The sequence below is a fragment of the Triticum dicoccoides genome, chromosome 7B (genome assembly GCF_002162155.2).
Source record: "Triticum dicoccoides isolate Atlit2015 ecotype Zavitan chromosome 7B, WEW_v2.0, whole genome shotgun sequence".
NCBI lineage: Eukaryota > Viridiplantae > Streptophyta > Magnoliopsida > Poales > Poaceae > Triticum > Triticum dicoccoides.
Genome location: NC_041393.1, coordinates 656969441 through 656985041, shown reverse-complemented (window position 1 = coordinate 656985041; position 15601 = coordinate 656969441).

The window sequence follows — 15601 nt, the reverse complement described above, 5'->3', positions numbered from 1 at the left end:
TGATTAGTAGTAGCGCGGGTGCACCCGCGCTACTACTAAGCTAACACCCACGCTACTACTAACCTAACTAGTAACCTAACTACTAGTAGCGCTCACTTTTAACCCACGCTACTACTAACATTTTAGGAATTAAAAAAATAAAAGTTAGATATGGTATTCATGAATGGTATTACGTCCATTGCAAAGCAAACCAACGTCACAGAACCATCTCAGGATTCCATTTAACATCAGACACACAACCATCATCGAAGTACCTCCCCTAGTGGTCCACCACCAACCTAAACAAATCACTTCTCTATATATATCTACCAAGGCTTGGAGTTCAGACACCAATGTACCCGAATCCTCCTTCCCCCGGACGATGGCGTCGAGGACATCCACCTCGAAGACCTCCGGTGTCAAAATCACCTGGACGTTCATCTGTTCGACGTGGCCACCGTGCTTCACAGCAGAGTCCGCCTCCAAGTGGTTGAAGAGCGCAACGCCCACCGGGCCACGCTAGTCACCGTCGATCACCCCTGCGCCCACGTCGGGAAAGTGAAAACTAGTTAGTACGCAAATTGCATCAGTTAAACTAAATAGTATATTATAATTCACAAGACCCATTAAGTTAACATTCCTTATCATCTAGCAATTTAAAGGGGCTCATGCCGAATATATATGCTTAATTCCTCACTTCTTATTCAAACTAAATATATAGATTTCGCAAATGCATAGAAAAACATAAAGTCCAAAAGAAACACAGAAATGCATATGTGAACTAAATTACTTTGTGTGTTATCAGATTTCTTGTTAGGTTATTCACTATATATAGTACCACATCAGGCAGGGTGATGTGTTTACTTCGCGCCGCAATGTTTGGCACCAAGTTCAGTCTTGGAAGACAAATACAATACATTGCTGGGCGGGACAAGGCAAAGAAAAATACAGAAATTTGTAGTTACTAAATCATTAGCATTAATCAGTGCCTTCTGTCGCGGGGGTCATGTGTCAACTGATTTCAAGTATGTTCTGGCAAGCTACAAAGATGTTAAGAATTACTTGCAATCTGGTTTTTGCAAGCCACAAAGTTTTTTAGAATTACTACTTATCTAGTAGTACAAATGTTGAAAACATATTATGAACTAGTCCAGACTCTACATACACGTATGTGATGAGCATTGAAGCATTCACTCTCCCAGGCTGTTTAGGATCATCAACCTAGTGGATGTCGTCCGGTAATAGAGGAAGTGCATCCTATATAAGGCACCAACAAAAAGCTAAGTGACGACTACTGTTTCCTCAGGCAGGGTGTACACATTTAACAAAAATAAAAGTGCACTAGCACTATAGAGTCCGGTATATCCAGTTGCTAGGGCAAGTACTAAGGTCTAAGACGATATGCTACTAAATGATTGATTTTGATGTTGCTCATGGACATAGACATGAGCAAGCACATGGCAGGGCCATGAACCTATGCAAAGCATCATTTGTTTTCAGCTCCTTGGCAACATGTCCAGTGGAAATCAAGATACTACCCACTTGCACAACTGAATATACCATGCGCATGCGGGAGGCTACAGCTTCCTCAAAAAACAAGTAAAGAAGAGCATCATGGTTTCCTCACCCAAATACATTGACCCACTCGCCATATGCCTTCCCTTCGCTGGCCGGAGCCATCGGCTCCGTCCTGGCAGCCTCCGTCGCCGGGGTCATAGAGAATAGAATGGTCCATGGCTCTGCATGAACATCGAACATATCTCTGATAGAACTAGATATGAAGAAACTATCACTCCTGACAATTTCATCAAGAAAAGGGAAGTTAGCTAACTTATAGGGGAAACAAAACATCAAGATTCTAACTGAACAAAAGGAAACCTAGTCCAACTGCGCATTTTTTTAGAACAGGAGGATGACCCCCGTCCAACGGCGCATAGGCCTAGTGGAATTTTATTCAAGGACCAGACAAGAGCATCTTTCAGTTTACTACAATATGTAATTTAAATAGCACGAAGCAAACAACTATAAAATGACAAGTGAACTATGATCCAATATTGTGCAGAATATTAAAATGAAGGTGGATTTTTTCATATTCGAGTTTTTCTTAATAGTAACTTAAAAAATAAATGAATATATGCATAAGGTGGATTTTCACATGCAACCTGTGGTAGTTTCAGTTTGTGCCGGCTTCAATTGTCACTCCAAACCTCTATTTCTCTTGTGGGCAACTCAAAATTATTTACAATCCGTTATCTGCAAAAAATAAAATGGACTGAACTGAGTTAAAATAAACACATTACATGAATAGGCCAGACATAAACCTCTATATGCTATGCCAAATTAAGATAAAATAAACACATTGCATGGACTGAATTAAAATGGAGTGAACTGAGTTAAATCTGCCATTTTCATTTATAAGTGATCTATATGCTATGGCAAGCAACAACTCATTACATGAACAGGCCGACAAGGCATGCCACGCAATGATCTGTTCATCGCAGAGCGTAGAACCATTCACAGGGCAGCCATTCAACAGCAGATATATAGAGATTGATCCATCATCCAACACATTGATCCGCTACGAAATTACCACACGACAGTATGATGATATTCACATGAACACAACAACAGGCCTATCATACACACACATACTACTTAATGATTCATTCAATAATAGTTCATGAACTAGTAATAATTCCCAATAATAGTCAGCAGCTAGAGGAAGGACACCACAAATAGGTGGAATCCCAGCGAACCTAATGATTCATTCAACTCAACTCTGCTTTGAACAAAGTTGGCCTCATTTAAATAAGAAGAATTGGAGAAGCGGACTTTCAGATCTACAGTACATACATTGGGCCAAAATTAAGGTCAAATTTACCTACAGGACGACATGTATAATAATAATAGTAGTAATTCACCACTGAGATAGATGAGAAGATGAATTGATATGGGATTGTGAGACTCGACAGTGACGGGTACAACATCAAATTTGTCCTTCCTTTGCAAGAGAGGAAGAGAAATTAGATTGGGGATCGGAAGAAGGTGGGTACGGCCGTTGGATCTGTTCATTGTTGTGGAGGAAGGAGGGCTTGTAGGCTCTTGGGGTAGTCCTCTCCTGCCTCACCTCACCTCGCCTGCTGCCTCACGCAACAAGTCAGCAACACTATTGTGTGTGTGCGTCTACGTCTATGCAAACCAAAGTTGGCTGCGCATGAGGGAGGGAAGGGAAGGAAAAAAGGAAAGGGAAATGGAGGTAGATCGAGAGAGAACCTTGGCGGCCATGGAGTCGTCGGCCGAACGGAGCAGAAGCAGATGGACAGATGGAGGTCCTGTCCAGGCGCACGAGCTCACGATTGGGGAGATGCGCCAGCGCCATGGAGGTGGAGCTCCAGGTCCTAGCCGTCGGCCATGGATGTGGATCTCCAGGTCCAAGCCCTTGGCGGATCTCGGATTGAGAGCCGCCGCCTGACCTATTCTCTTCTCCTCGTCTTCTAGTGAGGGGAGGGGTGTGGGTGGCGGTGGCGCCGGTCGTGCGGAGGCCTTGCCGGCCGGCTGCAGCGCTCGGGGCTACACACACTCGTGGATTGGGAGAGGAGAGGAGGTGGAAGAAGGCCGGCGGTGGAGGGGATTTGGATCGAGGTTTGGGTGGAACTTTTTTTGATAAATGTGGGCGGGTGGACGGTGGAGTGGTTGGTGGGGTGGGAGCAGATGCAGGTGGTAGCGTGGGGTTTATAACCAGCGCTACTACTATCGACTTAGTAGTAGCGTAGGTTTATAACCCGCTACTACTACAAATGGTCCCGGGAGGCACGGTGGAAATCACTTTGTAGTAGCGAGGGGTAAAAACCCGCGCTACTACTATCGGGTTATTAGTAGCACGGTTTCTTCAAGCTCGCTACTGCTAATTAGCAGTATCGTTTGTTTTTAAACCACGCTGCTGCTAAGATTCTGTGTATAAGGTTTTCCCTAGTAGTGTTTACTCGTTCCATAATGCATGATCCCATGACCAACCACTTGGTTACATTGAGCTCATTAGGATGATGCATTACCGAGTGGGCCCAGAGATACATCTGTTAGGGAACGTAGTAATTTCAAAAAAATTCCTACGCACACGCAAGATCATGCTGATGCATAGCAACGAGAGGCGAGAGTGTTGTCCACGTACCCTCATAGACTGAAAGCGGAAGCGTTAGAATAGCGCGGTTGATGTAGTCGTACGTCTTCACGGCCCGACCGATCAAGCACCGAAACTACTGGACCTTTGAGTTCTAGCACACGTTCAGCTCGATGACGATCCCCGGACTCCGATCCAGCAGAATGTCGGGGAAGAGTTCCGTCAGCACGACGGCGTGGTGACGATCTTGATGTTCTACCGTCGCAGGGCTTCACCTAAGCACCGCTACAATATTATCGAGGACTATGGTGGAGGGGGGCACCGCACACGGCTAAGAGATCAAGAGATCAATTGTTGTGCCTAGAGGTGCCCCCTTACCCCCATATATAAAGGAGCAAGGGGGGGTGCGGCTGGCCAAGGGGAGAGGCGCGCTGGAGGAGTCCTACTCCTACTGGGAGTAGGACCCCCCCCCTTTTCCATGTTGGACTAGGAGAGAGAGGGGAAAGAGGTGGAGGGGAGGAAGGAAAGGGGGGGCGCCGCCCCCCTCTCCTTGTCCTATTCGGACTAGGGGGGAGGGGCGCACGGCCCAGCCCTAGCCTCCTCTCCTCTCTTCCACCTAGGCCGACTAAGGCCCATTAAGCTCCCCGGGGGTTACGGTAACCTCCCGGTACTCCGGTAAAATCCCGATTTCACTCGGAACACTTCCGATATCCAAACATAGGCTTCCAATAAATCAATATTCTTGTCTCGACCATTTCGAGACTCCTCGTCATGTCCGTAATCTCATCCGGGACTCCAAACAAACTTTGGTACATCAAAACTCATAAACTCATAATATAACTGTCATCGAAACCTTAAGCGTGCGGAGCCTACGGGTTCGAGAACTATGTAGACATGACTGAAACACGTTTCCAGTCAATAACCAATAGCGGAACCTGGATGCTCATATTGGCTCCTACATATTCTATGAAGATCTTTATCGATCATACTGCATAACAACATACGTTGTTCTATTTGTCATCGGTATGTTACTTGCCCAAGATTCGATCGTCGGTATCCAATACCTAGTTCAATCTCGTTATCGGCAAGTCTCTTTACTCGTTACGTAATGCATCATTCTGTAACTCATTAGCTACATTGCTTGCAAGGCTTATAGTGATGTGCATTACCGAGAGGGCCCAGAGATACCTCTTCGACAATCGGAGTGACAAAACCTAATCTTGAAATACGCCAACTCAACATGTACCTTTGGTGACACCTGCAGAGCTCCTTTATAATCACCCAGTTACGTTGTGACGTTTGGTAGCACACAAAGTGTTCCTCCGGCAAACAGGAGTTGCATAATCTCATGGTTATAGGAACTTGTATAAGTCATGAAGATAGCAACATACTAAACGATCAAGTGCTAAGCTAACGGAATGGGTCAAGTCAATCACATCATTCTCCTAATAATGTGATCCCGTTAATCAAATGACAACACATGTCTATGGTTTAGGAAACATAACCATCTTTGATTAATGAGCTAGTCAAGTAGAGGCATACTAGTGACATTAAGTTTGTCTATGTATTCACACATGTATCATGTTTCCGGTAAATACAATTATAGCATGAATAATAAACATTTATCATGATATGAGGAAATAAATAATAACTTTATTATTGCCTCTAGGGCATATTTCCTGCAGTCTCCCACTTGCACTAGAGTCAATAATCTAGATTATACAGTAGTGATTCTAACACCCATGGAGTCTTGGTGCTGATCATGTTTTGCTCGTGGAAGAGGCTTAGTCAACGGGTCTGCAACATTCAGATCCGTATGTATCTTGCAAATCTCTATGTCTCCCACCTGGACTTGGTCCCGGATGGAATTGGATCGTCTCTTGATGTGCTTGGTCCTCTTGTGAAATCTGGATTCCTATGCCAAGGCAATTGCACCAGTATTGTCACAGAAGATCTTCATTGGTCCCAATGCACTAGGTATGACACCTAGATCGGAAATGAACTCTTTCATCCAGACTCCTTCATTTGCTGCTTCTGAAGCAGCTATGTACTCCGATTAACATGTAGATCCTGCCACGACACTTTGTTTAGAACAACACCAACTAACAGCTCCACCGTTCAATATAAACACGTATCCGGTTTGCGATTTAGAATCGTCCGGATCAGTGTCAAAGCTTGCATCGACGTAACCATTTATGACCAGCTCTTTGTCACCTCCATAAACGAGAAACATATCCTTAGTCCTTTTCAGGTATTTCAGGATATTCTTGACCGCTGTCCAGTGATCCACTCCTGGATTACTTTGGTACCTCCCTGCTAAACTTATTGCTAAGCATACATCAGGTCTGGTACACAACATTGCATACATGATAGAGCCTATGGCTGAAGCATAGGGAACATCTTTCATTTTTTCTCTATCTTCTGCTGTGGTCGGGCATTGAGTCTGACTCAACTTCACACCTTGTAATACAGGCAAGAACCCTTTCTTTGCCTGATCCATTTTGAACTTTTTCAAAACTTTATCAAGGTATTTGCTTTGTGAAAGTCCAATTAAGCATCTTGATCTATCTCTATAGATCTTGATGCCCAATATGTAAGCAGCTTCACCGAGGTCTTTAATCGAAAAACTTTTATTCAAGTATCCCTTTATGCTATCCAGAAATTCTATATCATTTCCAATTAACAATATGCCATCTACATATAATATTAGAAATGCTACAGAGCTCCCACTCACTTTCTTGTAAATACAGGCTTCTCCAAAAGTCTGTATAAAACCATATGCTTTGATCACACTATCAAAGCGTTTATTCCAACTCCGAGATGCTTGCACCAGTCCATAAATGGATCTCTGGAGCTTGCACACTTTGTTAGCACCTTTTGGATCGATAAAACCTTCTAGCTGCATCATATACAACTCTTCTTCCAGAAATCCATTCAGGAATGCAGTTTTGACATCCATTTGCCAAATTTAATAACCATAAAATGCGGCAATTGCTAACATGATTCAGACAGACTTAAGCATCACTACGGGTGAGAAAGTCTCATCGTAGTCAACCCCTTGAACTTGTCGAAACCTTTCGCAACAAGTCGAGCTTTGTAGACAGTTACATTACCATCAGCATCAGTCTTCTTCTTCAAGATCCATTTATTCTCGATGGCTTGCCGATCATCGAGCAAGTCAACCAATGTCCATACTTTGTTCTCATACATGGATCCCATCTCATATTTCATGGCCTCAAGCCATTTTGCAGAATCTGGGCTCATCATCGCTTCCTCATAGTTCGTAGGTTCGCCATGGTCAAGTAATATGACTTCCAGAATAGGATTACCGTACCACTTTGGTGCAGATCTTACTCTGGTAGATGTACGAGGTTCGGTAGTAATTTGATCTGAAGTTTCATGATCAATATCATTAGCTTCCTCACTGATTGGAGTAGTTGTCACAGGAACCGGTTCTTGTGATGAACTACCTTCCAATAAGGGACCAGGTACAGTTACCTCATCAAGTTCTACTTTCCTCCCACTCACTTATTTCGAGAGAAACTCCTTCTCTAGAAAGGATCCGAATTTAGCAACAAAAATCTTTCCCTCAGATCAGTGATAGAAGGTGTACCCAATAGTCTCTTTTGGGTATCCTACGAAGACACATTTCTCTGATTTGGGTTCGAGCTTATCTGGCTGAAGTTTCTTCACATAAGCATCGCAGCCCCAAACTTTAAGAAACGACAACTTTGGTTTCTTGCCAAACCACAGTTCATAAGGCGTCGTCTCAACAGATTTTGATGGTGCCCTATTTAACGTGAATGCGGCCGTCTCTAAAGAATAACCCCAAAATGATAGCGGTAAATCAGTAAGAGACATCATAGATCGCACCATATCTAGTAAAGTATGATTACGACTTCGGACACACCATTTCGTTGTGGTGTTCCGGGTGGCGTGAGTTACGAAACTATTCCACATTGCTTCAAATGTAAACCAAACTCGTAACTCAAATATTCTCCTCCACGATCAGATCATAGAAATTTTATTTTCTTGTTACGATGATTTTCCACTTCACTCTGAAATTCTTTTAACTTTTCAAATGTTTCAGACTTGTGTTTCATCAAGTAGATATACCCATATCTGCTCAAATCATCTGTGAAGGTGAGAAAATAACGATACCCGCCGCGAGCCTCAATATTCATTGGACCACATACATCAGTATGCATGATTTCTAACAAATCATTTGCTCGCTCCATAGTTCCGGAGAACGGCATTTTAGTCATCTTGCCCATGAGGCACGGTTCACAAGTACCAAGTTATTCATAATCAAGTAATTCCAGAAGTCCATCAGTATGGAGTTTCTTTATGCGCTTTACACCGATATGACCCAAGCGGCAGTGCCACAAATAAGTTGCACTATCATTATCAACTCTGCATATTTTGGCTTCAACATTATGAATATGTGTATCAGTACTATCGAGATTTAATAAAAATAGACCACTCTTCAAGGGTGCATGACCATAAAAGATATTGCTAATATAAATAGAACAACCATTATTCTCTGATTTAAATGAATAACCGTCTCGCATCAAACAAGATCCAGATATAATGTTCATGCTTAACGCTGGCACCAAATAACAATTATTTAGGTCTAAAACTAATCCCGATGGTAGATGTAGAGGTAGAGTGCCGACCGCGATCACATCGACTTTGGAACCATTTCCCATGTGCATCGTCACCTCATCCTTAGCCAATCTTCGCTTAATCCGTAGTCCCTGTTTCTGTTGCAAATATTAGCAACAGAACCAATATCAAATACCCAGGTGCTACTGCGAGCATTAGTAAGGTACACATCAATAACATGTATATCACATATACCTTTATTCACCTGCCATCCTTCTTATCTGCCAAATACTTGGGGCAGTTCCGCTTCCTGTGTCCAGTCTGCTTGCAGTAGAAGCACTCAGTCTCAGGCTTAGGTCCAGATTTGGGTTTCTTCTCTTGAGCAGCAACTTGCTTGCTATTCTTCTTGAAGTTCCCCTTCTTCTTCCCTTTGCCCTTCTTCTTGAAACTGGTGGTCTTATTGACCATCAACACTTGATGCTCCTTCTTGATTTCTACCTCCGCAGATTTTAGCATTAGGAAGAGATCGGGAATAGTCTTGTCCATCCCTTGCATATTATAGTTCATCACGAAGCTCTTGTAGCTTGGTGGCCGTGATTGATGAATTTTGTCAATGACACTATCATCAAGAAGATTAACTCCCAGTTGAATCAAGTGATTATTATACCCAGACATTTTGAGTATATGTTCACTGACAGAACTATTCTCCTCCATCTTACAGCTATAGAACTTATTGGAGACTTCATATCTCTCAATCCGGGCATTTGCTTGAAATATTAACTTCAACTCCTGAAACATCTCATATGCTCCATGATGTTCAAAATGTCGTTGAAGACCCGGTTCCAAGCCGTAAAGCATGGCACACTGAACTATCGAGTAGTCATCAACTTTGCTCTGCCAAACGTTCTTAACGTCATCAGTTGCATCTGCAGCAGGCCTGGCACCCAGCGGTGCTTCCAGGACATAATTCTTCTATGCAGTAATGAGGATAATCCTCAGGTTACGGACCCAGTCCGTGTAATTGCTACCATCATCTTTCAACTTAGCTTTCTCAAGGAACGCATTAAAATTCAATGGAACAACATCACGAGCCATCTATCTACAACAAACATGGACAAGCAAAATACTATCAGGTACTAAGTTCATGATAAATTTAAGTTCAATTAATCATATTACTTAAGAACTCCCACTTAGACAGACATCTCTCTAGTCATCTAAGTGATCACGTGATCCAAATCAACTAAACCATGTCCGATCATCACGTGAGATGGAGTAGTTTCTATGGTGAACATCACTATGTTGATCATATCTACTATATGATTCACGTTCGACCTTTTGGTCTCCGTGTTCCGATGCCATATCGGTATATGCTAGGCTTGTTAGGTTTAACCTGAGTATTCCGCATGTGCAACTGTTTTGCACCTATTGTATTTGAACGTAGAGCCTATCACACCCGATCATCACGTGGTGTCTCAGCACGAAGAACTTTCGCAACGCTGCATACTCAGGGACAACACTTCTTGATAATTTAGTGAGAGATCATCTTAAAATGCTACCATCAATCAAAGCAAGATAAGATGCATAAAGGATAAACATCACATGCAATCAATATAAGTGATATGATATGGCCATCATCATCTTGTGCTTGTGATCTCCATCTCCGAAGCACCGTCGTGATCACCATCGTCACCGGCGCGACACCTTGATCTCCATCGTAGCATCGTTGTCGTTACGCCATCTATTGCTTCTACGACTATCGCTACCGCTTAGTGATAAAGTAAAGCAATTACAGGGCGTTTGCATTTCATACAATAAAGCGACAACCTATGGCTCCTGCCAGTTGCCGATAACTCGGTTACAAAACATGATCATCTCATACAATAAAATATAGCATCACGTCTTGACCATATCACATCACAACATGCCCTGCAAAAACAAGTTAGACGTCCTCTACTTTGTTTTTGCAAATTTTACGTGGCTACTACGGGCTTAGCAGGAGCTGTTCTTACCTACGCATCAAAACCACAACGATAGTTTGTCAAGTTGATGTTGTTTTAACCTTTGCAAGGACCGGGCGTAGCCACACTCGGTTCAACTAAAGTGAGAGAGACAGACACCCTCTGGTCACCTTTAAGCAACGATTGCTCGTAGCGGTGAAACCAGTCTCGCGTAACCGTACGCGTAATGTCGGTCCGGGTCCCTTCATATCACAATGCCACTGAACCAAAGTATGACATGCTGGTAAGCAGTATGACTTATATCGCCCACAACTCACTTGTGTTCTACTCGTGCATATGACATCTACGCATAAAGCCAGGCTCGGATACCACTGTTGGGGAACGTAGTAATTTCAAAAAAATTCCTATGCACACGCAAGATCATGGTGATGCATAGCAACGAGAGGGGAGAGTGTTGTCCACGTACCCTCGTAGACCGAAAGCGGAAGCGTTAGAACAACACGGTTGATGTAGTCGTACGTCTTCACGGGCCGACCGATCAAGCACCGAAACTACGACACCTCCGAGTTCTAGCACACGTTCAGCTCGATGACGATCCCCGGACTCCGATCCAGCAGAATGACGGGGAAGAGTTCCGTCAGCACGACGGTGTGGTGACGATCTTGATGTTCTACCGTCGCAGGGCTTCGCCTAAGCACCGCTACAATATTATCAAGGACTATGGTGGAGGGGGGCATCACACACTGCTAAGAGATCAAGCGATCAATTGTTGTGCCTAGAGGTGCCCCCCTGCCCCCGTAAATAAAGGATCAAGGGGGGGTGCTGCCGGCCAAGGGGAGAGGCGCGCCGGAGGAGTCCTACTCCTACCGGGAGTAGGAATCCCCCCTTTTCCATGTTGGACTAGGAGATAGAGGGGAAAGAGGTGGAGGGGAGGAAGGAAAGGGGGGGCACCGCCCCCTCTCCTTGTCCTATTCGGACTAGGGGGGAGGGGCGCGCGGACTAGACCAAGCCTACTCTCCTCTCTTCCACCTAGGCCCACTAAGGCCCATTAAGCTCCCGGGGGGTTCCGGTAACCTCCCGGTACTCCGGTAAAATCCCGATTTCACTCAGAACACTTCCGATATCCAAACATAGGATTCCAATATATCAATCTTCATGTCTCAACCATTTCGAGACTCCTCGTCATGTCCGTAATCTCATCCGGGACTCTGAACAAACTTCGGTACATCAAAACTCATAAACTCATAATATAACTGTCATCGAAACCTTAAGCGTGCGGACCCTACGGGTTCGAGAACTATGTAGACATGACTGAAACACGTTTCCGGTCAATAACCAATAGCGGAACCTGGATGCTCATATTGGCTCCTACATATTCTACGAAGATCTTTATCGGTCCAACCGCATAACAACATACGTTGTTCCATTTGTCATCGGTATGTTACTTGCCCGAGATTCGATCGTCGGTATCCAATACGTAGTTCAATCTCGTTACCGACAAGTCTCTTTACTCGTTACGTAATGCATCATTACTTAACTAACTCATTAGCTACATTGCTTGCAAGGCTTATAGTGATGTGCATTACTAAGAGGGCCTAGAGATACCTCTCCAACAATCAGAGTGACAAAACCTAATCTCGAAATACGCCAACTCAACATGTACCTTTGGTGCACCTGTAGAGCTCCTTTATAATCACCCAGTTATGTTGTGACGTTTGGTAGCACACAAAGTGTTCCTCCGGCAAATGGGAGTTGCATAATCTCATAGTTATAGGAACTTGTATAAGTCATGAAGATAGCAACATACTAAACAATCAAGTGCTAAGCTAACGCAATGGGTCAAGTCAATCACATCATTCTCCTAATGATGTGATTCCGTTAATCAAATGACAACACATGTCTATGGTTTAGGAAACATCACCATCTTTGATTAATGAGCTAGTCAAGTAGAGGCATACTAGTGACATTAAGTTTGTCTATGTATTCACACATGTAATGTTTCCGGTTAATACAATTATAGCTTGAATAATAAACATTTATCATGATATGAAGAAATAAATAATAACTTTATTAGTGCCTCTAGGGCATATTTCCTTCAACATCTCCGTCACACGGAGTGACAAATCCCAGTCTCGATTCATGCCAACCCAACAGACACTTTCGGAGATACCTGTAGTGCACCTTTATAGTCACCCAGTTACGTTGTGACGTTTGGTACACCCAAAGCACTCCTACGGTATCCGGGAGTTACACAATCTCATGGTCTAAGGAAATGATACTTGACATTAGAAAAGCTCTAGCAAAGGAACTACACGATCTTGTGCTATGCTTAGGATTGGGTCGTGTCCATCACATCATTCTCCTAATGATGTGATCCCGTTATCAATGACATCCAATGTCCATAGTCAGGAAACCATGACCATCTGTTGATCAACGAGCTAGTCAACTAGAGGCTCACTAGGGACATGGTGTGGTCTATGTATTCACACATGTATTACGGTTTCCGATCAATACGATTATGGCATGAACAATAGACAATTATCATGAACAAGGAAATATAATAATAACCATTTTATTATTGCCTCTAGGGCATATTTCCAACAGTCTCCCACTTGCACTAGAGTCAATAATCTAGTTACATTGGTGATGAATCGAACACCCATAGAGTTCTGGTGTTGATCATGTCTTGCTCGCGGAAGAGGTTTAGTTAACGGATCTGCGACATTCAGATCCGTATGCACTTTACAAATATCTATGTCTCCATCTTGAACTTTTTCATGAATGGAGTTGAAGCGACGTTTGATGTGTCTGGTCTTCTTGTGAAACCTGGGCTCCTTGGCAAGGGAAATAGCTCCAGTGTTGTCACAGAAGAGAGTCATCGGGCCCGACGCATTGGGAATAACTCCTAGGTCGGTAATGAAATCCTTTATCCAGATTGCTTCACGTGCTGCCTTCGAGGCTGCCATGTACTCCGCTTCACATGTAGATCCCGCCATGACGCTTTGCTTGCAACTGCACCAGCTTACTGCCCCACCATTCAAAATATACACGTATCCGGTTTGTGACTTGGAGTCATCCAGATCTGTGTCGAAGCTAGCATCGACGTAACCCTTTACGACGAGCTCTTCGTCACCTCCATAAATGAGAAATGTATCCTCAGTCCTTTTCAGGTACTTTAGGATATTCTTGACCGCTGTCCAGTGTTCCATGCCAGGATTACTTTGGTACCTTCCTACCAAACTTACGGCAAGGTTTACATCAGGTCTGGTACACAACATGGCATACATAATAGACCCTATGGCTGAAGCATAGGGGATGACACTCATCCTTTCTCTATCTTCTGCTGTGGTCGGGCTTTGAGCTGAGCTCAATTTCACACCTTGCAATACAGGCAAGAACCCCTTCTTGGACTGATCCATATTGAACTTCTTCAATATCTTACCAAGTTATGTGCTTTGTGAAAGACCTATGAGGCGTCTCGATCTATCTCTATAGATCTTGATGCCTAATATGTAAGCAGCTTCTCCAAGGTCCTTCATTGAAAAACACTTATTCAACTAGGCCTTTATGCTCTCCAAGAGTTCTATATCATTTCCCATCAACATTATGTCATCTACATATAATATGAGAAATGCTACAGAGCTCCCACTCACTTTCTTGTAAACGCAGACTTCTCCATAAGTCTGCATAAACCCAAATGCTTTGATCATTTCATCAAAGCGAATGTTCCAACTCCGAGATGCTTGCATCAACCCATAGATGGAGCGCTGGAGCTTGCATACCTTGTTAGCATTCTTAAGATCGACAAAACCTTCCGGCTGCATCATATACAATTCTTCCTTAAGAAAGCCATTAAGAAATGCCGTTTTGACGTCCATTTGCCATATCTCATAATCATAGAATGCGGCAATTGCGAACATGATTCAGACGGACTTAAGCTTCGCTACGGGTGCGAAGGTCTCATCGTTGTCAACCCCTTGAACTTGTCGATAACCCTTAGCAACAAGTCGAGCTTTATAGATGGTAACATTACCATCCGCGCCCGTCTTCTTCTTAAAGATCCATTTATTTTCTATCGCTCGCCGATCATCGGGCAAGTCTGTCAAAGTCCAAACTTTGTTTTCATACATGAATCCTATCTCGGATTGCATGGCTTCAAGCCATTTGTTGGAATCTGGGCCCGCCATCGCTAAGGATGGCAATTTTACCCATGGACATGGATACCCATGGATATCCAACCCGAATGGATAGGATTTGGATATGCTTTTGTGCCCATGGGCAACGCCCGAACCAGACCCGATTACTCATGGGTAGGGCATGGATATACTCTTGTACCCATGGGTATACCCAAACCCAACCCGATACTATTACTTAATGGAAAAAATATGGTATCCCTACCCCACTATCATATGTTCCACTGCAATTTAACACTTTGTTATCTAAAGCATGCAAAAGAATTTGTGCAATTCCCGTCATAACTTTTCTTAGTTGACATCCAATTCCCACCGCAATGTACTCCAGCGCCCCTTCCCTTATTTTTATCTCCTCATCGTTCTCATCTTTCATAAAAATACTAAATGATATTAGGTTGTTAGTGGATGATGATTTACCATAAGTGATGCCTAGCTTGCCATGAGGTGAATAATGGAATAGCTTATCTCCTGCTAACAATTTCATATGTCTTATTTATTGTCTTGAGAAGACCCACTGGATATCCAATGGGTATGGATATCCATCGGGTTTGGACATGGACACAATTTTTCACCCGTGGATTTTTTCATGGGCGGGCAAAGACTGTCTGCATGGATATGGACATGGTTTTAATATTGTTCAATCCGATCCAAACCCGACCCATTGCCATCCTTAGCCATCGCTTCTTCATAGTTCGAAGGTTCACCGTTGTCTAACAACATGATTTCCAGGACAGGGTTGTCATACCATT